We start from the raw sequence: 20,670 nt of genomic DNA on the forward strand, positions 1-20,670 counted from the left end.
TTGAGGAACCTCCATACTATTTTCCATAGTGGCTGCACCAATTTACATTCCCATCAACAACACACAAGGTGGTTTTTTTCCCCCACATCCTCTCTAACACTTGTTATCTTTTGTCTTTTTGATGATATCTATTCAAAAAGAGATGATACTTCACTGTAGTTTTGATTTGCATTTCCTTGATGATTGATATCGAGCACCTTTCATGTACCTGTTAGCCATTTGTATGTCTTTTTTGAAATAATATCTATTCAGATCCTCTGCCCATTTTTAAATTGGATTCTTAAAATACTGCATTTTATAAGGTTTTTTTTTTTTTACATATTTTGCTTACTGACCCCTTATCAAATATATGATTTGCAAATATTTTCTCTCATTTTGTAGGTTGCTTTTTCAATTTCTGTGGCTTTCCTTTGATTGCAGAATCTTTTGGGTTTGATGTAGTCCCACTTATTTATTTTTACTTTTGTTGCTGATGCTTTTGGTGTCATCCAAAAAAATAATTGCCAAGATCTATGTCAAGGAGCTTACCTTATATGTTATTTTTCTAGGAGCTTTATAGTTTTAGGGCTTACATTTAATCAATTTTGAGTTGATTTTTGTGCATTATGTAAGACTAGGGTCTAGTTTCATTCTTTTGTGTGTGGCTGTCCAGCTTTCCAGTTTTCCCAACGCCATTTATTGAAGAGACTGTCCTTTCCCCATTATATACTCTTTGTTATAAATTAATTGACCATGTATGCATAGGTGTATTTCTGAGGTCTGTATTCTGTTCCATTCATCTATGCATATGTTTTTATGCCAATACCATCCTTTGAAATGAAGAATTTAATACCTCTAGCTTTGTTCTTCTTTCTTAAGTTACTTTGGCTAGGGACAACTGGGTGGCTCAGTGGTTAAGCATTTGCCTTCAGCCCAGGGTGTGATCCTGGTGACCTGGGATCGAGTCCCACATCAGGCTCCCTGCATGGAGCCTGCTTCTCCCTCTGCTTCTGCCTGTGTCTCTGCCTCTCTCTCTCTCTCTGTGTCTCTCATGAATGAATGCATGAATGAATGAATGAATAAATAAAATCTTTAAAAAATAGTCACTTTGGCTTTTGGATCTTTTATAGTTCCATATACATATTTTAGGATTGTTATATTTCTGTGAAAAACGCCATTGGAATTTTTTGTTACTGTTATTCTATAGTCTGTTTTTTAAAAAGTTTTTATTTAAGTTCTAGATAGTGAACATACAGTGTGATATTAATTTCAAGTGTACAATATAGTGAATGATTCAGCACTTCCATAGAGTACTCAGTGCTCATTTTAGCAAGTGCCTTCCTTAGTCCACATTACCTATTTAACTCTCCTCTGTCATCCACTTCCCTTATGGTAAGTATCAGTTTGTTCTCTGTAGTTAAGAGTCTTTCTTGGTTTGCCTCCTTATTTTCTCCCCTTTCCTCATTTTTTGTTTCTTATATTCCACCTATGAGTGAAATCATATGGTATTTGTCTTTCTCTGACTTATTTCACTTGGTTTGCCTCCTTATTTTCTCCCCTTTCCTCATTTTTTGTTTCTTATATTCCACCTATGAGTGAAATCATATGGTATTTGTCTTTCTCTGACTTATTTCACTTAGCATAGTATTCTCTAGCTTCATCCACGTCATTGGAAATGACAAGATTTCATTCCTTTATATGGCGGAGTAATATCCCAATATATGTATATAAACACACAGCACATGTTCTTTATCCATTTATTAGCCAATGGACACTTTGGCTATTTCCAAATTTGGCTGTTGTAGATTAACCTGCAGAAGAAATGAATAGACATTTTCCTAAAGAAGACATATACATGGCCAGGAGACACATGAAAAGAAGCTTAATGTCTTTGAACATCAGGGAAATACAAATCAAAACTACAATGAACTGTCACCTCACACAGAATGGCTAAGATAAAGAAAATAAGAAACAATAGATGTTGGTGGGGATGTGGAGAAAGGGGAACCCTTGTGCACTGTTGGTAGGAATGTACCCTGGAAAACAGTATGGAGGTTCCTCAAAAAGTTAAAATAAGACTACTCTATGATACAGCAATTTCACTACTAGGTTTTTACCCAAAGAATTCAAAAATATGAATTCAAAGGGATACATGCACCCTGATGTTTAGAGCAGTATTACCTACAATAACCATTGGAATTTTGATGGAATTGCATTTGAATCTGTAGATTGCTTTGGACAGTTGGGCATTTTAACAATAGTAATTTTTCCAATCAATGAGCACAAAATATCTTTCCATTTATTTGTGTATTCTTCAACTTCTTTAATCAATGTCTTACAGTTTTCAGTGTATATCTCTTTCACCTCCTTGGTTAAATTATTCCCAAGTATTTTATTTTTTTAATGCTATTTTAAGTGGGATTGTTTTCTTAATTTCTCGTTCTAATAGTTTGTTGTAAGTATATAGAAATACAACTGATTTTTAAAATTTGATTTAGTATCTGATAACTTTAATCAATTTGTTCTAAATGTTTTTGGGTAGACATTTTAGGTTTTTTTAATATATAGTATCATGTCATCTGCAAATAGAGACAATTTTACTTTTTCCTTTCTGCTTTGGATGATTTTTCTTTCCTTTTCTTGCTTAACTGCTCTGGGTAGGCCTTAAAATACTATATTAAATAAAAGTGGTGAGAGTGGATACCTTGCCTTATTCATGATCTTAGAGGGAGCTCTTCCAGCTTTTTAACATGGACTATGATGTTAGCTGTGGGCTTTTCATATATGGACTTTATATTGAATTATGTTCCCTCAGTATCCACTTTGTTGAGAGTTTTTATCATTGAAAGCATGTTGACTTTTGTCAAATGCTTTTTCTGCCTCCGTTAAGATGCTTGTATGATTTTTATCCTTTATTTTGTTAAGGTAGTGCATCATATTGATTGCTTTGCAGATGTTGAGTCATTTTTGCATCTCAGGAATAACTCTCACTTGATCATCATGTATGATCTTTTAAGGTACTATTAAATTCAGTTTGCTAATATTTTCTTGAGGATTTCTGCATCTATGTTCATTAGGTATACTGACCTGCAATATATTTTTGTAGTATCTTTGTCTGGTTTTGATAATCAGGGTAATGCTAGCTTTGTAACATGAGCTTGGAAGCACTCCCTCCTCTTCTATTTTTATTTTTATTTTGGAAAACTTTGAGAGAATCGGTAATAATTCTTTTTTGAACATTGTATATAATTTGCCAGGGAGTCATTTGGTCATAGAATTTCCTTTGTTGGGAGGTTTTTGATTACTACTTCAGACTCCTTACTGGTAATTACTCTGTTCAGATTTTGTATTCTTCATGATACAGTCTTGGTAGGTTGTATATTTCCAGGAATTTATCCATTTTTTTCTGAGTTGTCCAATTTGTTCTGAGTTGTCTAATTTGTTTGTGTATTATTGTTCATAGTAGTCTTTTTGATAATTTGTATTTGTGTGGTATCAGCTGTAATATCTCCTCCTTCCAATTTTATTTATTTGAGCCCTCTATTTTTTTTTCTTGGTGAGGGTATCTAAGTATTTATTTATCTTAAAAAAAAAAAAGCACTGTTTGTGTCATTGATCTTTTCTATTATCTTTTTAGTCTTTATTTCTGCTCTGATCTTTATTATTCCCTTCCTCTGCTAACTTTAGACTTGGTTTGTTCTTTTGTTTCTAGTTCCTTGAGGAGTAAAGTGAGGTCATCTAAGCTGAATCATGACTGACAGGAGTTGGGTAATTTCTACACCCTTTAGATGGGGCACAAGTGTTCTAGTTTGTTTCAGGCTTTTGCCTCCAGTTTTTCTCAGGCTTTACCATTCTCTGTTGTTTTTCTGAGGGTCAGTAGTGATTAAAAATATGCCTGTCATATTGTTTTTCTTACATCCAGCTGGTTTTACTCTGTCACTTTGCTGGCTGGACCTTTTAGGTATCTGAGTATAAACCTGTTGTTTTATTTATTATTTTATTTTATTTATTTTATTTTTAAAAAGATTTTATTTATTCATGAGAGATACAGAGAGAGGCAGAGACATAAGCGGGGGGGGGGGGGGGGGGGGCGGTTCCCTGCAGGGAGTCCGATGCAGTACTCAATCCCAGGACCCCAGGATCATGCCCTGAGCCAAAGGCAGACGCTCAACCACTGAGCCACCCAGGCGTCCCTGAACCGTTGTTTTAGGGTATGTGCAGGGCATAGCCTATTTCAGTTAGGGCCTAGAGAAGATCCAGGAGAGTAGTGGGAAAGAAAACTGGAAAGGCAGCTTATGGTCAAGCGAGGGAGAGTATTAAAAGCAGGAGAAGCACCTGGACTTTATTTTTTAGGCATAAGGAAGCCACCAAAGGATTTAGAATTCTTAACTGACATCCTTGTGCCCTGTCCTGGGGCAGCTGTTCTTTAAGTGTTCTTTACTTTTGCTGCATTTTCTCTTTGCCATCTCTGCTCCCAATGGAGAGTGTTTTCAAAAGCCTAGACAGCTGTTTACATCTTCTTTGTAATGAAGGCATTGTGGTTCTTCCCTCCCTCTGAGGACGTCTTGTAAATTGCTCGCTCTCTGTGAGAAGAGCAGCCTGTACTCCTTTCCGTGCTCCACGTCCCTGCATGGAGGCTGGGACAAATAAACCAGGAAGGTATCGCTGCATCAGTGTCTGACTGATTCACCAGGATTGGAGGAGGAGGAGGAGGGCCTTCATTAAAGTGGTTTCTGGTTGAAAGCGATTTGTATGGTGTTTGGCTTGTGGGGAGTCTTTGCTTATTCCCAGGTCAGGTCCTTGGATATAACCTGGATGTGATGCAGAGAAGTGCTGATAAGGGATTTCAAAACTCGACTTCTAGCCCTGGCTGGGTTGCTCATGGGCTCTGTGACCCTGTTCACTATCACGTTGGTGAGTCCTCCTTTTCTCATCTGTAAGATTAGATTAACTGCTACCCTGTCCCACATCACAGGGGTGGTTTGAGGATTGAGTGGAAGCATGTACAAGAAGAGTGCCAAGTGTTACACACACACTACAAGGTGACCATTAAGGGCAGAGAATTGTTTTTGTGGAAGGAAATGGGTCCTGGCCAAGCACCTTTGTAGGGTGATGGTGCATATGGCCTTGACTTGAAGTGGAGTGGATGATTCAGGTGGCTGAGATAACTCAAGCAGTTGATTCTATGGACTAGAAAAAGCCCGTTAGGGCAATATGTCCCTGCTAGCTCGAACACAGTAGTCCTGGTTAAATAAAATGCAAACTTATAGCAAAGTGCTTAAAAGTATGGTCTCTGGCCTATGGCTCTCCCTTTGGATCACACTCTTTCTAGCTTTGTGGCGTTTAGGCCATCTTTTTCTGATTTGCTAAGCAAGTATCTTAACAATAGTACCTGGGTCATAAGTTTGTTGTGAAAATTAAGTAAGGGAGTGCAGGTAAAGCCTTCAGTAAAGTGCATAGCCTATTGGAGGCATTAAATAAAACGTGGTATTGTGAGTAGTTCTCTGTTGCTCTGGCTCACTGCTGGAGGGGGGTGAATAGGACCCAGGTACAGGCCTGGAGGGGAGCAGACCTAGAACAGCAGAGGCCCTGGCCTGGTCCAGGGCAGGATGGAGGAGGCTCTGGGAGCATGAGAAAGGACACAGCACTGGGAAGTGAATGGGGGGCACTCTGTTGTCACCATCTCCATAGTGTTGTGCTGGAAACCTTGTTAAGGTGATAGATCACTGCAGCTTAGCCCTCCTCCCTCCATCTCAGCAGGTACCTCCCACCCTTGGTGATGATAAGGAGGGGAAGGTTATCAGGTGTTGGTGTGGGACCAGGCAGCAGTCTCCAGGGAGCCCCTGACACCTCTGTGGCAGCTTGGTGCAGAGTGGTGCAGGAGGCAGGCTGGGCAGGCGAGTGTAGCAAGCTGGTTACGGTTGTGGCAGGCGCCAGTGTTTTATGGTTGTGGTGGCGCAGGCTTGCTAGTTGCTGTTTCTGGAAAGCATTTTCACTTGCCTTTTTATTACCTACATCCCAGACATTCTCTCTATAGAGCTTGTGTCCTCAGCCCAAAGTCTCCCTCCCTTCTTCCCTGCTCTGTCAGAAACATACAGACATTGGTAGCAGCGCAGAATACTTATGACACACATTATATACATAGGCACTTGTGTAACCCTTGTGACCTACCTGTTTCTGTACCTCTAGGACCCCCCCTCCCCATAGAACACAGGAGTGGGCCCTGGTGGGGCATAAAATAAGGCTTGCATTTTAGCACATTCCCCACAGCTCAGCCTCTCCCTGACCTTTGGTCTTCTTTTCTCTTTCCTCTGAAGATCTGATAAAAATGCAGACATGGGGGTGGGGCACCTGGATGACACAGGTACTTAAGCATGTGACTCTTGGTTTTGGCTCAGATTGTGATGTCAGGGTCATGGGAACTATCCCTGTGTCCGGCTCCGTGCTCAGTGTGGAGTCTTGGGTTCTCTCTCCCTCTGCCTCTGCCCTCTGTACCCCCTCCATGTTCTTTCTCTTTCTTTGTGTCGAATAAATAAATAAATAAATAAATAAATAAATAAATAAATCTTTTTAAAAAATGCAGGCACAGAAAAGGTCAGCTTTGCTGTCTAAATCATTAATCCACATATATTTAGTCTGAATCTATAAGTTCAAGGCTCAGCATGTTTATCACAAGAGCAATGCAGGTGACAGTCAACTTGGAGGTGTGGGACCCACAGGGGGATGGGGGAGGGGGACGTGCTAGACAGGGACGTTGGTCTGTGTGCGGCTACTTCCATAGCTACATGACCTTGCTTCTGTCCCTGTCCCTTGCTGGGTTTTAGTTTCCCCATTTAAACAATACATATTTCGTATTCAGCGATTTCTGTGTTCCGTTGAGCCCCGAAATTCTGTGATTCTGTGGAATTTGTCATTTCAGTTTCCCCAGACCCCCTCACCCTCTCTTTAGAATGAAGCATTATTGGTAAAAGCCCATCTTGCAGTGCCTTTCATCTGCACCTGCTAATGCAGCGTCTCCAGCCCCCGGTAAGGCCCTTCAAGCTATTTCAGGGGGTCCCCAGGGAGAGTCCCATATGTGCTAACAAATAAATCTGGTCAGCTATTACCTGGCATCTGCCATTTTCTCCTTCCAGACGCCCGAGATAATGCTCATAGCTGATGTTCTGCAGTGTTCATTGGCCAGGGGACGTTGCTTCCCCAATTGTCCCAGTGCCCAGAGGCAAGCCACCTGCTGCCAGACTCTAATATTTCCCCAGACCTTGAGGGTCTCCAAAGGACTTTTGTGCTACCACTGCTCCCACCATGCCCAGCCAGACCCAGGGCCACTAAAGGAATCATTCTCACTCAGTTAGTTACTGATTCTTCTACCACTGCCGTGAATGTGCTGGAATCCAAAGCAGGGCTCTGGAGCGAGGTGGGGAAGAATGTACCTCACTTCCTTCAGCTCCCTGCTAGGATGTCTACAGCTCTCTTCCCAAAAGCTTCTGCACTTTCTAGTTCTTTCTGTTCACCTTCTACACATAACCTGTGAGAAACTGAGCTGAGGAAAAATTGGAGTCTGGGATAGTGTACTGGACTCAAAATGACTCTACTTTCCAATAATAAAGGATTTGGCTAAGGGAGAACATTGACTTTGGAATGTTCTCATATACAACTTGCTTAGGGACACAGGAATGTCTCCACTGTAATCATACATTTCAGTCCTTGTGGCTCCCAAGGGATTTAGAGTTCGAGAGGACTGTGGTGGATGGAACGCAGGCATAACTCCACTCCAACGTAGGACACTAGCAAACTAAGCTATAGGTGCTCAGCATGAGCCTGAGATCTAAGCAAATGCCTTCCTCCTCCTATTCCCAAATCAACCTTGAGATCTGACTACCTGCACAGGTCAGGAGAGTGAGGTGACGGACCTTGCCCTGAGCACCAAGCACAGTACTTGGCAAGCAGAAGACAGACGATCAATAAGTATTGGAGGCCAAGAGAGGGACTAGATAAAGAAGAGAGAGGCGGGGGAGGTAGAGAGAGCCCAGGATAGTTCAAGGCTGTCGTCTGGTCAGAACAATGCGAACCTCTAATTCTTTTCTCTTGGACTGTCTCTCATTCCAGACTTACCTTTATAAGTGACTGATGTCTCATCATATACACACATGACATGTCCCTTCCTTCCCTAGTGGTAGCAGTGGGAATGCATAGTCATAGCTTCTGGAAATGTGTATATATTAGGCCAAGATTAAGAGCTGTGCTAATGATTTTAGTACATGGCATGTCCTACATGCAAACCATGTTAGCTTGTCTTTTATGTCTAAAGCTTCTATCTCTTAAAATTAGGGCATAAGGGGCACCTTGGTAGCTCAGTCAGTGAAGTATCAACCTTTAGCTCAGGTCATGGTCCTGGGATCGAGCCCCATGTCGGGCTCTCTGCTCAGTGGGGAGGCTGCTTCTCCCTCGTCTTCTGCCTGCCACTCTGCCTGCTTGTGCTCTCACTCTGTCAAATAAATTAAATAAAAATAAATAAATAAAATAAATCAGGTAATTGAGTAGGTAGAAATGACAGATGGAATTCCATTCAAATATAAAAAAGCAATTTTTAAGAAAATATAGTCCTTGGGGTAGTGAGTTTCTTACTACTGGAAGTATTTATTCAATCAGAGACAGCTTGGCTATTTGATGAGGATATTATATGGGAGATTCAGGCACCAAAAAGAAGTTAAACTGACCTATAAAGTCCTTTCTAAATGAGGGAATCTATGTTTCTAAGTTCCTTATATACTATTCTCACTATCTGCATGTTAAGGAGGTATCATCCAAACCCACGATTAGACTTCCTTTTTAAGCTTGATACATAGAGATGAGAAGGATGAAGGGACCCCTCATGGCTAGCAAATCATCTCATATCATCACTAATACTCTCAAAAAACGGGATTAAGGGATTTTAGGTTATTAACTCTAGCCCACACTCCCAGTTCAAGTATACTTTTTTTTCACATCAACTTTCCAGTGGACACCCTTTTTTTTTTCTCTTGTTGACCCCTTCATTGGCGACCTTATCATTGGTAAGATGGACTTTCTTTACACTATATGTAAGGTTCACAATAGCAGAGACTGTATCTGTTTGGTATATGGGTGCATTCTGGGCTCTTAGCATAGTTTCTGGCATGTATAGTGGATAGATAACAAATTTACTGAATCAACATACTGGTTGATTGAATATCAAACTTCTCCATTTAAGTCAAAATGTGCTGCCTCCTTTGAATTCAAGGACAGAAGTCCATGGACCAATACCAGAGGTAGGAGAATTACTTGTCCCTGCATTTTAGCCTTTGACCTAGAACATCAGCTTCATCTTAAGACTTATGAAGGACCAAGTTAAAGAGAGATGGAGATATGTACTTGAATAGCTGCTGGATCTTCTGAACTCAGGGGCCCTATTGCATTTGGTAGCAATGTAATAATGTATCATTGCATTTGAGTTTGTGTGGCTGACTGGTGGAAGACTAACATTCCCAAATACTGTGCATTTGAGAATACTATCCTGGAGAGGATAGTTATCCCAAGCTTGTTAGCTAAGGAGAATAAAGAACTGTTAGAGGGGCTAGTCTTCATTAAAAATTTCTTAGAAACACTTCTTTCATAGCCAAGTATGGTTGCCTTAAACCTTTTCCTCTCTCTTGCAAATGTATGTCTTTGATTCCAAAAGAGAGTAGCAATGATCACAAGTGCTCCATTGGTGACAATCTAGAATATAAGGCATTACCTGTTTCTATGGGATTTCTCTCTTTTTAAAAAAGATTTTACTTATTTTAGAGAGATTGTATATTTGTGTGTGAGAGAGAAGAGAGTGGGGGAAGGGGCAGAGGGAGAGGGAGGTAGAGAATCGGAAGCAGGCTTTGAACTGAGGGCAGAGACCCGTGCATGGCTCAGTTTCATGACCCTGAGATCAGGACCTGAGCCCAAATGAAGAGTCACTCAACCCACTGAGCCACCCAGGTGCCCCTTAGGGGTTTTCAATCTCAGTTGGATCCTCCTTGCAGCTTGGCAATCCCTTCACAGATTCTAAATCACATCATATCTCTGATTTCTCTCCATGATTCTGCCCAATTTTAGCCCTTCCCCAAAGTGTCCAGTTCTGTCATGTTTCTTTTTATGCTCAGTGGATGACTTTAAATCCTTTAGTGAGAAGATGGATTCCATCATTTTAGCTCCATCAATGGCCTGTCTTGATATCTCCCAGCTTATCTCCTTCCATATAACTTTCCTCTTTCCCCATTATCTAGAGAAAGAAAAATCATTTCCCCTGGCCAACGGTCATATCTTTGTCTTTCAAGCCCATCCTCCATCACTTCCTTGCAAACCTTGTTTTGCCAGTCTTCCACTTTGTGATCTTACCTTCAAGTGCCACCTCCATAATGCTTGTTCTTTCTCTTCAGTATGTGAACACGAGCAATTCCACAGTCTCTAGGAGCTATAGTCTCATTTCTTTTCTGTTCTTTTTAAATTTTATTTTATTTTGTTATTTATTCATGGGAGGCATAGAGAGAGAGAGAGAGAGAGACAGAGACATAGGCAGAGGAAGAAGCGGGTTCTCTGTGAGGAGCCTGATGCGAGACTTGATCTTAGGACCCTGGGATCATGACCTGAGCCAAAGGCTCAGCCACTGGGCCACCCAGGCACCCTCTTTTATGTTCTCAATGGTTAGTTTTGCTCAAAAGCAAACACTGCTTCTCAGTCTATCAGAACCCATTTACTCCTCTACCAGTGTAATGCCCTGTCTTCTCCTATACATTGAAATTGCTCCTGATGACTGGTAATAACCATTATGTTTCTAAGTCCTGCGGGTGCTTCCTGCCCTTTTCCTTGGCTTCTTTGTGGCATTTGCCATTGACCATATCCCTTGGTTTCTGTGACACGATTGTCTCCGGATTTTCCTCTTCTCTGACTAAGAGTCTTTCTTACCTGGGATACAAAATGCAAAATAGGGTTTTAGGGACTATTTGCTCAATTCTCCCATGGAAAATACATAACTAGTGCATAGGAGAAAAGTTAAATCATTAGATACAAAGGATGCCTTAGAGCATTTAATTTTTTCCATGCCTAAGAAAAGAGTGGCATCATCTTTACTTCTTCAGTTACTTTTTTCTTCCTTCCTCCTTTGATCCTTTTATTTCTCTAACCCTAAACTTTCTCCCTGGGAATGACCTTCTCTAAGCCTGTAGTAGGAACTATCAATTATAATCTGGTGGCTCTGAAAGCAAAAGTCCAAAGCACACCTTACTCAACAAACTCAGAAACAGTATTCAAAATAAATTCATCATCTTTTCTCTGGACTTTCTTGAGCCCCTGAATTGTATCCCCATTCAATCAGGTACCCAGCCATATCTGGGAGTCATTTTAGATTCTCTGTCTCATATGTCCTATCCCAATGCAGTTATTCAAGGAATTCCTTAGTTCTTGCTTCTTTGATATCTTGTGATTTAATATCTTGTTCTAAATTTAATTCAGGCCCTTAATTCCTAGATTTCAATCAGGTACAACCTTCCCAAGAGTCTCCCTATTTCAAAGTATACTGCCTTCCTCCTTCTCTCCTCAGTAACCACAGAGTGATTAATGTAATATTCAAATATGCTTATGCTTCTCCCTATTTAAAGATTTTCAAGGTTCCCCTCTCCCTGCACCCACCATTAATCTGTCAGAATACATTTTGAATTTATTTGTTAGGCAAGGTCATCCATGATTGATCTCTGGCCTCACAGTCTTCCCACACAGCATTTATTCCAACTACTTTGTCTACTTACCCACTGCCAGTTCTTTCCCTGGGGTGCCTGTTCACTCTATCATTTTATTTATTTATTTATTTATTTATTTATTTATTTATTTATTTATTTATTTATGACATAGAGAGAGAGAGAGGCAGAGACATAGGAGGAGGGAGAAGCAGGCTCCATGCCGGGAGCCCGATGTGGGACTGGATCCCGGAACTCCAGGATCGCGCCCTGGGCCAAAGGCAGGTGCTAAACTGCTGAGCCACCCAGGGATCCCTATTTATTATTTTTTTAAATTTAAATTCAATTTGCCAACATTTAGTGTCGCACCCAGTGCTCATCACATCACAAGCCCATCACCCAGTCACCTCCTCCCCCATCCCCTTCCCTGCCAGCAACGTTCATTTTGTGTCTCAGAGCAAGAGTCTCTCATGGTTGGTCTTCCTCTCTAAGTTTTCCCTACTCAGTTTCCCCTTCTTACTTTATGGTCCCTTGTGCTATTTTTTATATTCCACGTATGAGTGAAACCATATGATAATTGTCTTTCTCCGATTGACTTATTTCACTTAGCAGTTCCATCCATGTTTTTGTAAATGGTAAGATTTCATCCTTCCTGATGACTGAGTAGTATTCCACTGTGTGTTTGTGAGAGAGTATATATCGTATCTTCTTTATCTATTCATCTGTTGAAGAACATCTTGGCTCCTTCCACAGTTGGGCTATTGTGGTCATTGTTGCTATGAGCATTGAGGTACAGATGTCCCATTGTGTTACTGCATCTGTATCTTTGTCTCTATTATTTTTTAAAAGATTTATTTATTTGAGAGAGAGAGAGAGAGAGAGAGAGAGAGAGAGAGAGAGAGTAAGCACAAGCAGGAGGGGCAGAGAGAGGGAGAATCTGAAGCATATTCTATGCTGAATGCAGAGCCCAATGGGGGTGCTGTCTCTCATGACCCTAAGGTCAGGACCTCAGTCGAAACCAAGAGTTGGTCACTTAACTGACTGTGCCACCCAGGTGCTCCTCACTATTTTTATGTATAAAAGTCTTTAGCTTTACTGAGATATAATTGACATATAAAGTTTTATAAACTTAAAGTTCCTTATATATTTTGGAGGTTAACCCTTTATTAGATATACTGTTTGCAGACGTTTTCTCCTATCCTGTAGGTTGCCTAAAATCTGTTGTTTCCTTTGCTATGTGGAAGCTCTTTAATTTGATGTAGTCCTACTCATTTTTGTTGTTCATTTGTTTTTATTGCCTGTGCTTTTGGTGTCATATTTTTGAAATTATTGTACAGACTTACATCATAAAGAATTCCCCCCACCCCCCAAAAAAACCCCAAACAAACAAAAAAAGAATTTCCCCAATGTTTTCTTCTCGGACTTCTCAGTTTCGTCTCTTAGTTTAAGTCTTTACTACATCTTGAGTTGATTTTTGTGTGTCGTGGAAGATTAAAATCAGTCCTTCCTTCTTTCCTTCTTTCCTTCTTTCCTTCTTTCCTTCTTTCCTTCCTTCCTTCCTTCCTTCCTTCCTTCCTTCCTTCCTTCCTTCCTTCCTTCCTTCTTTCCTTCCTTTGTATATCCAATGTTCCTAGCATGAAAAGACTACCTGTTCCCCATTGTGAATTCTTGGCACCTTTGTTAAAGATAGTTTTTTGGTATTTAGAAATGCAACCAAGATTGTGTGTTGGTTTGTATCTTGCAGCTTTACTGAATTTGTTTATTATAATAGTTTTTTTAATGGAGTCTTTATAATTTTCTATATATGAGATTATATTGTAAGCAGGGAAGATTTTACTTCTTCCTCTCTGATTTGAATGCCTTTTATTTATTTATCTTGCTTAATTGGTCTGGCTAGGACTTCTAGTACTCTGTAAATAGAAATGGCAAGAAAGGGCATCTTTGCTTTGTTCATGATCTTAGAGGAATTTTTCACTGTTGGCCATGATGTTAAATGTGGGTTTATGACATATAGCCTTTATTATGTTGAGGTATGTGTCTTTTACACCTGGTTTGTTGAGAGCTTTTTATCAGGAATGGGTGTAGAATTTTGTCAAGTGCTTTTTCTATTCTATTTTTATTCTTTCTTCTCTTAATGTGGTGTATGACATTAATTGATTTCATAGGTAAAACAATCATTGCATCCCAAGGGTAAATCCCATTTGTTCATGGTGTAAGATCCTTTTAATATGTGATCGGACTCAGTTTCTTAGTATTTTGTTGAGGATTTTTGCATCTTAATTAATCAGAGATATTGACCTATTCCCCCCGAGCTTTATTGAGATAGAATTAACATATAACCTTATATAAGTTTAAGGTATACATTTTGATTTGATGTATTTATTGTGGAATGATTATCACAACAGGGTTAGTTAACACATCCATCCCCTTACATAGTTACATTTGTGTGTGTGTGTTGAGAACTTTATGAGAGTTATTTTTTAATTCTCTGTCAGATAAATGGTGTAACTTCATTTTATTAGGGTCAGTTTCTGGAGATTTATCTTATTCCCTTATTTGAAGCATCTTTGTCTGACCCCACCCTTTATGACTCTCTGTGTTGGTGTGTGTTGGTTGGACAAAGTGGACACTTCTCGCCATCTTCACAGACTGGTCTCATACAGGAGAAGATCCCCACCAATCAACCTTCCTCAAGGAGAAGCAGATAGATGTGGTTTTTTATGTGCTTACTCTCTTGGGAGTGGGGCCAGAGAGCTATGGCATCCACTAGCCCAAGCTGTTGCCTCTATTATCTCTTAGGAGGCTACACTGTGCTGGACCCATTAGACCTCTAGGACTAATGAGACAGATGCTAGTTCTTTGGGAAGTCTTGGGGAAGTTGGGATGCTGGTACATCTTTCCAGCACTCTTTCCTTTCTCTGGAAGGAACTTAGGAGCTGAGATTTTTTTTATCTACTCACTCTGATGAGTTTGAGGATGGGAAAAGGGAATTAATGACATCTACCAGCCTAAACTATAGCCTCTATTATCTCCCAGGACACTAGGCTGTGCTAGACTCATCAGAACTCTAAGACTGGCAAGACACAGCCAGTCCTCTGGGTACTCCCTTGGAAAAGTCAGGGTCCTGGATACATGAACCAACTACTTCTCTCCTGATTAAAAGTGGGAGCTATGGGATCACCTCCTGATTATATGATGCTGTGCTAGGGGCAGAGTCAACAGCAAGAGGTTGTCCTGAATCTGTCTACTGGCTTTGGTGTGTCTTGTTTCACATTCTCTTGAGGTGCAGGAGCCTTTTAATTAGTTTATCATTTTTTCACAAGAGAAATTTGTCTAGGAATTGTTGTTGAATTGGTATATTTGTGGGGGGTTTGGGGGAAGGTGGATTTCCTACTGACCATTTTGCCGGTGTCACTCTCGACCTGTCCACTCCTCTTGCTACTTTATGTTCTTTGCTCCCCATAGTTAATGGAGATCTATCTCCTCTAAGTGTGAACCCCACTCTGATATATACTGTGATTACAGAACACAAATCACTGTAGTCTCTGGCTTACTTATGGTCTCCCAATCATACTGTGAACTCACTGGGAACAGAAATATGCTTGCTCAATTTCTTCTTCCCTACTTGGCACTGAGTACATCCTCATTTATGAGCAGTAAGTTTTAAGTATAATTTCCAAAGACAGAGTAGTGGATTATTTGTTTTAACTAATTGTGAATAGGGGAGTTCTAGATTTAGAATCAGACACCTATGATCCCATTCTGGCATATTACCAATTAGTGATCTATCTTTGGACAATTCAGTTCACTTATTCTAGCCACATTATCCTTTTCTCTAAAGGGAGGCTAATAGAGAGTACCTTCTGAGAAAGATCACCTAAAATAAAGAGTATGAAAGGGGCTATGGAAATGTAAAGGATTATTATTATTTTTCCATATTGAAGATTTTGTCCATTTGAAGGTTTGGAGGTTATCAATCATCTGTGCAGGTCAAAAAGAGAAAGGAGTTGTGGGCCAAGATAACACCTCTCAGTTCAAGTTTTCTATACCTTGGTACTATTCATAGCCAATCATGTATGACTTCAGTGTTCTAGAAATACAAAAATAATCTAGCTAAGTGTCTTGCCAGAAAATATAATCTAATATATGCTCTTATTCCCCAGAAAACACATCAGAAGAAAAAGTGACATCTATTCCTATAGTGCAAATTAGTTCATTCACTAATTCATTCCAAATTAGTTCATTCACTAGTTCATTCCATTAATCTTTTTTTGAGAAACTATGTAGAATCAGACACTGGGTTGGGTGCCATGAGGGGTATGGAGAAGAATGGGACTTAAATTGTCTTCAACAACGTTCAGTCTTGGAAGGAGCTGATACATGTCACTTCATATTTTGCATTATTGGTATTTATGCCTAGATCATAAAAGAGGTATAAGTCAAAGGCAAGAGGAGGGATCCTGGGGGAGATTCCAGGGAGAAGATGACATTAGCCTTAAGATACAGGCATGATGTGGGAATACACAGTAATACACGGTGAGCAATGGGAAAGAATCCCCTCAAATGGCACCAGCTCCACTTGTGGAGTTTCCAGGAGTGTGTCAAATGGATTCAAGTGGAGGTCATCATAGAGGCACACAGAAAACAAATAGGAACAATAAATTGGATGTTTTAGGCTAATACTTGGATAAAATAGATGGATAGAAGGTGTGGTCTCATAGTTCTCAGCTGTTGCAATTTTCCTCACTAAGAGAGTGAGAGACTGGGTAACACCCAAGAGGGGAGCCCAATATCTGCTCTGCAACTCTTGCTAGTGTCGTTCTGAACACTTCTGGTCTGACCTGACATTCAGTTGCATAACCCCCATTGTGGGACTGCTGGGTGAATGTAATAATACTTACCTTGCCTCTCAGGGGCGTCATGGAGTATAAATGAATACATCCTAGGCAAAGCATTAATTGGGTTCTTCAGGCAAAAGGTGCTCAGTAAGTGAAAATGCTAATGTTGTTATGAGTTTCCCCCTTCGCTGTCATCCTGGGAAGCAGAAACGATGTTTACACAGCTATGCAAAACCATCTTCTTCAGCGTTCTAACCTTTTGAGAGGATAAAAATATGTGCAGTAATAACCATCAAGCTGGGTTTGAAGCATTGAGATAAAGGGCCTGCCCACCAGATGGTTCCCTGGGGTAGGTGACTGGTAAACCCTGCTTTAATCTTCATCAACAGAAGAAATGTTTGTTTCTTGGTAGTTCACAGTAGACCAAAGGAGACACAGTCTTCTTTTTTATTTGGCACTTGTGTGGCCTTGCTAACGTCTTCCTGCCTGGTTATTTTCATACAGAAGCTCTCCAGTCATGTACAGAAGCATGAAACACTCATTTCTGTCGGGGAAGTCTGTTAGGATACAGCTCTCTGTGGGTCTCTTGTGGTTCTGCCTATCTTTGAGTAGGAAACATTGACAGCTTTGTTCAGGACTGTCTTTTCAAGGACGTGTCCTATAACAAACAGCCTTGGAAGATCAAGATAGCATCCCTTCCTAGGGTGGAGGGAAGATTTCTTTCCTAATCAGAGAAATGAAGGTAACTCTGGGACAAAGATTGGACAGGTTTGTGTGGCCTCCCACCCCCTTAATGAGATTGAAGGTTTCCTAAGGTTTGGGTTCCTCAGCTCCATCACGAACACACTGTGTTGGCTGCACCGCTCTTGGCACATCTCTGCACTTCCCCATAAGACTCAAAGGACCAGGGAAATGGAAACAAGCATGGAGCTCATGCCGCCTGCTGTTCTTTGAGTTATAAACTCCATTGTTTCAGACCCAGGAGTCTCACGTCTTCTATCAGTATCTTGAAATTGTGGCAGGCTGAATTATCATCTTATGGGACCTCATACCCTTCCCATTCCTTGATGACCTAGTTCTTCTAAAAGTCAAGAATTTAAAATGCTCTCATATCTACCTTCTTTTTTTTCCTTTCTCCTCACAACTGTGGGAGCGAAACACTGTGCCTTAAATCAGTGCCTTGTTATGGCACCCTGGGAGAGGTAATGCAGGAGCCTCCCGACTGCTTTCTTGCCTCCAGTCTTTCTCCACTGTGTATTCATATCCTGCACAGTTGCCAGGCTCAAGTCCCTAAAGCTCAGCTTTGATCACGGCCCTCCCTTACTCCAAAGTATCTAATGGCTCCCCATTGCCAGAATGAATGATAGGTCCTTTAGACAAAAACAAATGCTTTCTGAAAGTCAGGCTTCACTGTCTGTTTCCAGACCTCACCTTTTATGACCCCTCTTTTAGCACTCTGTCCTTGAACCAACTAAACCACCCCTGGCACTCATAGTCCGCTGTTTTCTGCTTCCTATCTCTGTTCATGTTTCCTTTCCCTGAAATAAATAGTAATTTCATTCCCCATGTCTGCCCTTGAAATTTTATCACCTTTTCATCCATGCTTCAGTACTGACTTTTCCAAAATGGCTTCTGAATTTCTATGCTGACTCAAAGTATGATTTTCCCACGGCACTTTTCTTATTTGATTTTGTGCCATAATCACCAATATTTGTCTTATCTTCAGTAGAGGGCAAAGGTCACATTATGCTCTTTGTTGCAGAACTTTATCTTGCTTATTAGTGTCTTTTAAATAGACATTCAATAACAGTTGAATTATATGGGTTTGATAGATGATTCTAGTGGAGTTCAGAGAGGTGAAGAGGTGTGTTCAAGGTTGCACAGCAAGTTAGTGAGAAAATGCTTGGACCAGAATCTCACTCTTTTGATTTTAAGCCAAGGATGTTATGCTAGGAATGTTTCACTTCTTGAGAAGCCTGATTTTGGCATAATATGCCTCAAACATTGGCAGTTATATACTAGAGAGGAAATTATTTATTACAAAGATCAGACACCAAAATCTAATCAAGGATTTTACTTTATACCAAAGATAACAAATACTTATTTGATTCTAACTATAAATTAACAAAAGAAAACCAGTGGTGTGACAGTAAGTATGGACAAATGTTGTAGGAGAAGTGGCTTTCCAAGGGTCTCTAAAAGCCTGCTCCAGAGGTGGCTACTTCAGCTTCACCCACGGGTGATAGCCAGAATCTTTAGCAAGTTGAGTCCTTACTCTGTCCTATTTGCCTGTTGGAAGTTAGGATGGAGCAGCTGACAAAACTGCCCCCAGGGAGCAGATCTGCTGACATCCTGGGCTGTTTAGGAGCAGGGGAAGAGGATGATTTCATCATGTTCTGCAGGAAGAGAGGCGTATGGCCTTTCCTTGATCTGTGCCTTCCCTGGGATGAAGATTGCTTGGCTTGGAGTTAGTCTTTCATTGCTGGGTGTTGCTAGTAGCAAGATGAACAGATAATTTTCCTGAAATTTAACATTCCTGGCCATCAGCATCTTTTACAATTGATTAAACAGAGAGCTAGTTCTCTGATCGTAACAGTCACTAAAGTTCGTCGTGAGCCAGTTCAGTCTATCAGAGAGGCAAGAAACCCTTGGGCCTGTCTCACCCGACCCCCATCCTCTCCTCATAAAGAAACTGAGGTCCAGAGAGGTCTTTCGACTCTCACACCTTCTCCCACCCCAATGTAACAGGCTTTAGGGTGACCTTGGAGAGGGAAGGTAACATTGATCTGGGCAATCATGGATAGAAAAATGCTACAGAAATACTCCTGGAATCTAGGGAGTATGTACTGCAGGTGGATACACCTCTGTTAAGAGAAATGGAGTGCATTCCCACCCAACAGAGCAAAGACAAAGAAATAAGTCTTAAAACAAAGGTGATTCATAGAACCTATAACCTAGATAGGGCAGTATTTTTTTTTTAAAGAATAAATTAAGAAGTACTTCTTGCTGTCCACACAAAAAGCTGGAAAGAGGTGAGAGGGTGAACATGAGGAACTGACTTTGCAGACTTATAAAAATTTAAGCACTACTCTGTGCTGTATTAGGTTTATTAGGGAGAGTCTGGGGGAGCTTTTGTTCGTGCCTTGAATCACAATGGTGCAGTAGAATCCCTGTCATTAAAATTTGAAGGTAGATAAACAGTAAATATTTTCAGGGATAATTACTTAGTGCTGGGCAAACCTCAAAGTGTTGGAAGTTCCAGCTCCTGTTGGATCAGTACCATAGATGAGGGGGGTGGTATTTATCTAAAGCTTATCTGAATCATCTGAGCAGCAGAGGTAGGTGCAGTTTGGCAGGCGCTCTTCACATGGTTCTGTTTGAGAGGCTTAATAATAACAGTTAAAAAAAAAACCTTCCCCAAGGAGATATTTATTATTTCTACAGTGTCACCACTAGCAGAATCACGCCTCCCTGCTCCCTCTGGCCTGCCCCTTTCTACCCTACCAGTCCTCATTTATAAATCCCTACAAAATCAGCAAAGCCTGATTTGCAAGATGAAAATCTTCCCTGGAATTTTGGAAGATTCTGTATTCACTGGAATTTTGCATCAATGGAACCAGGGGCATGGCTATTTGTTCTTGAGTACTTAAAATCTGAGTTGTACTTATTAAATACACTTATATTCTTATCATAGAGAAAAATATAGGAAAAGTGAAAGGTCTCTGACCACCAAGAGGCCCTGGGTTCAGACCCCAGCTCTGCCATCATCTTCTGGAGGTTTAACCTTGAAGAAGTCATTTAAAACCCGAGCCCAGGCTTTCTCAGCTACAGAATAAGGTGATCATCAGATCTGATGATCATTAAGGTATTTTCCAGTTATAAAATATATGATGACACTTCCAGAGCTGGCATGGATGTTAGATGTTCTACAGTTTACTTTGCAGATAGGGAAACAGATTGATTGGAACAGTTTGCCTGCTTGGGTATCAGGCTTATCAAAGTGAGAAGAAATCTACACACGAGATGGTTATATTACCACTCAGGATAATAAGTACCTTTATTGTCTAAATGTCTGGTCCAGAAGCAAAACAGTCCTTTAGGACTAAACATTTCCAGAAAGCTTCATGAAGGAG

Source organism: Vulpes lagopus, chromosome 3, assembly GCF_018345385.1.
Source record: "Vulpes lagopus strain Blue_001 chromosome 3, ASM1834538v1, whole genome shotgun sequence".
In the NCBI taxonomy this organism is placed as follows: Eukaryota; Metazoa; Chordata; class Mammalia; order Carnivora; family Canidae; genus Vulpes; species Vulpes lagopus.